Below are 6,000 nucleotides of genomic sequence, written 5' to 3'. Positions count from 1 at the left end.
AGCTCAGTTCAAAAACTGAACTAGTTCAGGAACTGTACCTTTCTAGTGTAGATTCAGAATTAATCACTGTTTCTAACCCAACTGCATCTGTGTAAGGATTTGGACATGATGGATGGCAGCTGCTCCTGAGCAGAGGAGCAGTGAGGCCCCACATCTTGTGGTGCTTCTGCTTCAGGCAGTAGCTCCAGAACCTCTGCCTTCTGTGACAGCCTTTCATGCAAAGGGATGCTGCTGGGGTTTGTTTTCCTCTGTCTGGCTGCTGTTTCCTCAAAACTCATCACAACTGAATTATCTTTGGGGTTTCTGTCCTCCAAAATGATGCCCTCCCTTGAACTTTTGGATCTGGCTTTCTAGTAAGGCTTGGATGGCTTTTTTTTGCCTTTAATACACTGAAGCTTGAAACTCGTTAACCACTGTGTTTCTAGGTGTGTTTTTCCTTCTAGAGAATGTGACAACATCTGTCTCAGATATTTATACATGTTTGTGTTGTTCTTTCAGCAAATATAAATCAGCTCAAAGGGGCAGAACAAATCACATATTCTGACTGGTCTGTGTCTCTGCAGCTGAGCTGCTTCTTATCTTATCTTGATAAAACTCCCTCCATATCATCTCTTTCCAGCTCAGTGGATTGCTTGGTAATATCTTCAATATTTGCTGTTGCTGCTGCATTGAAAACAGGCCTGTAGGAATTACTTCCCTGGGAAACCACAGGGATGTGGGAGCACAAGAGGGGAAAGGGATGGAAGCACCACTGCCCCCTTGGAGCTGCTCTGATCAGCCCGAGGCTGACAACGAGCTGAGCTGCTGTTCCTGCCTGGCTGTGCAGGAGCTCTGCCTTCTCCTGGGCTCCTCTGCTCTTCCATTCATTGCTCTGCACTGTCTGTTCAGCTCTTTCACTCCTCAGATGTCAGCCCTGAACTCCATTCCCGCCGATAACAATTCCTGGGGCTCGGGCTCCTGTCAAGCACTTCCTCTGCAGTGTTTTATTTTGCTCATCGACAGCAGCAACTTTCTCTGGAGAAACAAAATCCTTCCTTCCCTCCCCTTGTGCTCTGTCCTGTTAAATAATCTGTGTGCAGAAAGGGCTCTGTAGGCAAACGGGCTGAACACCCCAACATTGCCTGGTCACCGAGCTGAGCAGCAAATCCAGAGGGGTTATGGCAAGTGCAGCAGGCACCCAGAGCTAGGAGGATGATGAGGGGACTGGAGCATCTCTTAGGAGGAGAGAAATGGAGGGTGACAGAGCCCTGGAACAGGCTGCCCAGAGAGGCTGTGGAGTCTCATTCTTTGGAGATACCCAAACCCCACCTGGATGTGATCCTGGGCAACTGGGTGAACCTGAGGTCTGGACTAGATGATCTCCAGAGGTTTCAGTCTGTGATTCTGTCATTGTTTTACCAGCTTGGCTCTGCTGTGGCCTCAGTTCACCTAAAAGGATTGAGGCAGATCCTTCATGGCAGAGGGAGCTGAAATTGTTCCCCCACTTTCCCCATCCCAATTCTAGCTGATGTTGGATCTGTTTTGGCTCCCTCCAAAGCACTGACTGAACTCAGCTCAGGAGGCTGTTGTGTCTTGCTTGAGGCTTGTTTAAACAGGGATACTTGGGTGGAAATTAGTCCACATTAACAAACAGCATGAACTGAAGGTGTTAAACTCCACCAGGCTGCAGCATGGCTGCTCTGGCTCAGAACGAAAGTGGTCTTAATTTATTTACTTCAGAACCACAATGAATGAAGCCTGCTTCTCATTGTGTCCACACAGGGGTTTAATCGAGTTTATCCACACAAATCTTGTTCAGGTCAACTGCCTTGATGGTCCACATGTCAACAAGGCTCCAAGAAACGGGATGTTGCAGAGAATATGAGAACGTGGTGTGTGAATCACTGATCATCTGTGTGTGTGTTACACTCTGCTCGTGCCAAGGCTCATTTCCCTGTGTGACTCTCTGGTGTGTGACAGCTTGTTATCCATGACAGGAGGGAAACTGGTCTTTTTTAAGACATCCCTGTACCCCCATAAGGCCTGGATCCCCCATCCCTCCTCCTGGTCTTGGCATCTTTGTCAAAACCTCTCAGTGGCTGGATAAACACCAATCCCCTTGTCTAGAAAAGGTGGAGGAAGAGAGGAAATAAACCCAATTTCCATAAGTACAGGGAAAACAGAACCCTGCTAATATGAGTGTCACTTTTGTGTTGATAATTCTCTGATAAATTCCCAGGTTTTTTCTTTCCCACTCTAAAAATACTCCTCCAGCCTGGCAGTGTTGTGACTGTGATAATGAAGGTGTAGCAGCATGTGGCTGCCACAGCTCCTGCCCTTTCCTCCTTGGACTGGCAGCAGCTCTGGGGTTGTCTGAGGCAAGACTAGAGGGCATATGTATATTGAGATGTAGGAAAGATGCTCATGACTCCCACCTTCTGAAAGGCCACAGCCTGGAAATCATCTCAATTTTAGTGGAACCCAGTGTGTGCTGGAAATGTCATGTCCCTGAGCCAGGGAGAGCAGTGGAGTACAAAACCAGAGCAAGAATGGCACAACATTTCCAAAGGAAAAGCTAATTTTGAACTCATCAAAGTAATATATTAGGTATGATTTTAATCCTAAAGTCTGTGGAGCTCCCTGCTGGGAGTAATTGGGGAGCAAAAGCAGCTCTGCAGGCATTGAGGCTGATGAGTATTGGTTTAAAAGTGCACTTAGGTGGGTGAGGAGCCTGTTGTTGCAGAAGCTGCAGCACAAGGCTGACCAAGTACCTGCCCAGAGACTGGAGAAGACCTTCCTGCTGCTTTATGGGGAGTCCTGTGTTTAAACAGCATTTTTGGGGGGTAGCTCTGACAGCTGAGCCCTGTGTGAGTGGGGAGGGGCTGCTCTGGGTAGGTGGGTTTGGGGTGAGCTCTTGCTGGGATGGAGCTCTTTGCTGAGAGCTTTCACTGGTGCAAAGAAGAAGCTGGTCTGCATTTGGGGTGTCTTAGTGCTGTTCACTTCCTCACAGGGCATTTTGTGTTCTCCATGGTGCACATTTCACTGCCAGAACCTTTATAGTCACATATCAGAGTGACTGGACCAGGGTCCTGTCCTGTTGGGCCAGAGGACGAGTCAATCTTTGAGTGTCCTTGTGTATGTGAATTGCAAGAAAAACCACTTGTTTTTGTGAAAAGGGATAAAGAAGATGTGGCAGATGTTAGAGGATGTGCAGATGTGGCCTGCAGGGACATGGTTTAGTGGTGGACTTGGTTCGATGGTTGGACCTGATGATCTTAAAGGCCTTTTCCAACCTCAGTGGTTCTGTGGGATACAGCAGCAAGGAGCTGCAGAGGGGTCTGTGATGGAATCCACCTGGGCTCTCTCAATTCCAAGCTCCTGCTCTCTGAGCTGAGCTCAGGCAGTCCTTGCTTACACCCTGCAGAAGGTGCCTGGTGCATTCCCACCGTCCAGAGCTGGAGCCAGAGCTGGAGCCAGCCCTGGTTACTGAGGCACCCCCTGCTCTGGGGGCTGTGGCTGCTGGGAGAGGAGCCAGGGAGGAAGAGGTTCTGGATTCACAACCCTGGATGGTTTTGTCAGCCCCCAGCACTGCAAAGAGGGGGGTGAGGAGCTGTATCCCCCCACTCCCGAGGTTCCTGAGGTGTCATCCTTCAGCTGGGGCAGCAGAGCTGGCCAGTTGTGGTGCTGAGCAGGACTAGGGGGGGCTGGTGCACCCACCCAGCAGCTCTTCTGCTCTCCCTTCCTTCCCCGTTCTAAGAAGTGAGGCTGTTTTATTTTTGCACAGCTGCTGCCTGCATGGCAGAGCTGATGGTCCTGTTGGCACCAGACAGCCCCAGCTGGGTCACTCCTGTGCTCTCAGCTGGCTCCTGGTAGGAAAGGGGGTGGGAATGGACTTCCCTTCACCTGTCTTGTCCCAGAAGCAAGGCACAGCTCACCCACCCTGTGGCCTCAGAGACAGGGGAGCATCAGATGGGAGATTTATTGCTACTTAGGGAGGCCTTGGGAGAAATGGCCTTTTCTTGCACTTTTTCTCTGAGGTGTCAGGAGTGGATTGGTCACTGTAACACAGGGGGGACATTTCTTTCCCCATAACTCAGTATCAGAAGGCTGTTCACAGCTTGCAGTGGGACAGTTGGGCTCATCAGGACAAGAAGAGCCCCAGAGAGGTGATGGCAGAAGGACTGGATAGGATTTGAGTGACCAGAGGAGTTGGGCCAAAGGAAACTTCAAAACCTACAGAAAAATGCTCTCAGTTGTTCCCTTGCACAGTCTGTCTCCCAGTTCTGTTCACGAGGACACAGAGTTGTCTTGGAAACACCCACAGTGGGTTTTCCTTGGCAGAAACCATTCAGCACTGACTCTGTGCTGGGCAGACCAGAGCAGGAAGGGCAGTGGAAGCAGCAGGGCAGCAGCAGCAGCTTTGGCCAGCAGGTAGAACAGCCGGGATCTGGCACTCCAGGGGCGTTCCAGCAGGGAGGGGCTGGCTGGTGGCCCTGGCCCAGGGACTCCTGCTCAGGGCTGTGCTGCTCAGCAATTCGGTTCCTCCCCTTCTTTGAGGCCACCCCTGAGCTGTGCCCCGGGGGAGGTTTCCAGGCACCTCCTGAGAGTTCATTTTGCCTCATTGTGGTTCAGAGAGAGCACTCGGGGGGCTGTTTAAATGGAAAACGTTCTGTGCCCACAGGAGGCAATTCCCAGCTGTCCCTGGAGCTGCTGCTGAGCAAACCGGCTCCTGCACAGGCCTTGTCCTGAGGAGGGTTTGTTACCTGGGCCTTCCAGGGGGTCAGACCCAGGGCAAGCAGGTAAAGGGATCACCTGAAGTGGCTCAGAACTCAAATTCAGTAGTTTGAATTTTTTCAAAATATTTTTTCTGTCATTCCATTGGAAAATGCCAGAAGAAACAAGGCTGTTTATTACCAAAAGGGCAACATTTGATTTGGAGTGAAAAATTTGGCAGTTCTGCCTGAGGCTCTACTGAACCATCTTCAATCCCTCGCTTTCAGCTTTTCCTTTTCCTCTTTCCCTGTTCCTGAGGAAAAAATCAAGTCTTTATATTGACTTTTTTAAATTATTTTTCAGAAAAACTTAAATTGGGAAATATTCCCCAGAATCTGAATGGATAGAGAGAAAAAGAACCTCTTCAGACTTAATTGCTTTGACATTTCTGTTCCTCAAGTGGTGATACAATTGCAGCGTGAGCCTGAGCTCAAGATGCTTTAGTGTGTCCTGGGAGTGCACAAAAGCAAAGCTCAAAAATGGGAGAAGCTGGGCACGTGTCTGTCACATCACAGGTCATTGCTGTTCCATTCTCCTCCTGGGCCTCCTAAACAAACAGAGAATAAATCTGATTTGTGTTTCCAGCTCCAAACTGATTAGCTGCTTAATTCCCTCTGAAGACACTGCCTTAGGTTTGGTGTCACCTGGTGCTCAGCTGGGTTTGAGTGCTGAGGAACTTGTGAAGGGTCTGCAGGTTTGACCTGTTCCCCATCATCCAGGATAAATTCTGAGGTTAGTTTGAAGCCAGGAATATGAAATCAGGGCAGGGACACTGATGGGGACACTGGGATGTCCTGGGTGGGAGCTGTGGAGTCCCATTGTCATGTCCCACCTTCTGTTTGCCCCCTAAATTCACTGAGCTTGGCCCTCTGTGTTTTCTGCAGTAAAATGGGAATGAAACCTGCTGTCCAAGGCCTGGGAATAGAAACTGGAGTGTGTTGAAATCCATCTGTATAGAATGTGGAATCCCAGACTGGTTTGGGTTGGAAGGGACCTTAAAGCTCATCTCATCCCATCCCCTGCAGGGGAGAAGCTGTGATACCCTCCTGAGGCTCCCAGAGGTGGTTGTGGATCATCTCCAAGGGACTGCCCAGCTCGGGGATGCCCCAGCACCAGGCACTGGCAGTACATGAGTGCCAGAGGATGCTCTGGATCTGAGTTTTTCAGTGTTACACCCAGAAAACCACAATGTCTGGAGGGGGAAAAAAAGAATGTAAACCTAATTCCTTATTTTCTTCCTTCCCTTTC

This window comes from Manacus candei, unplaced genomic scaffold, assembly GCF_025592945.1.
Source record: "Manacus candei isolate 608988 ecotype Guabito, Panama unplaced genomic scaffold, ASM2559294v1 h1tg000086l, whole genome shotgun sequence".
NCBI lineage: Eukaryota > Metazoa > Chordata > Aves > Passeriformes > Pipridae > Manacus > Manacus candei.
The sequence above is the reverse complement of the archived record's forward strand: the minus strand, read 5'-3'. Positions refer to the sequence as shown.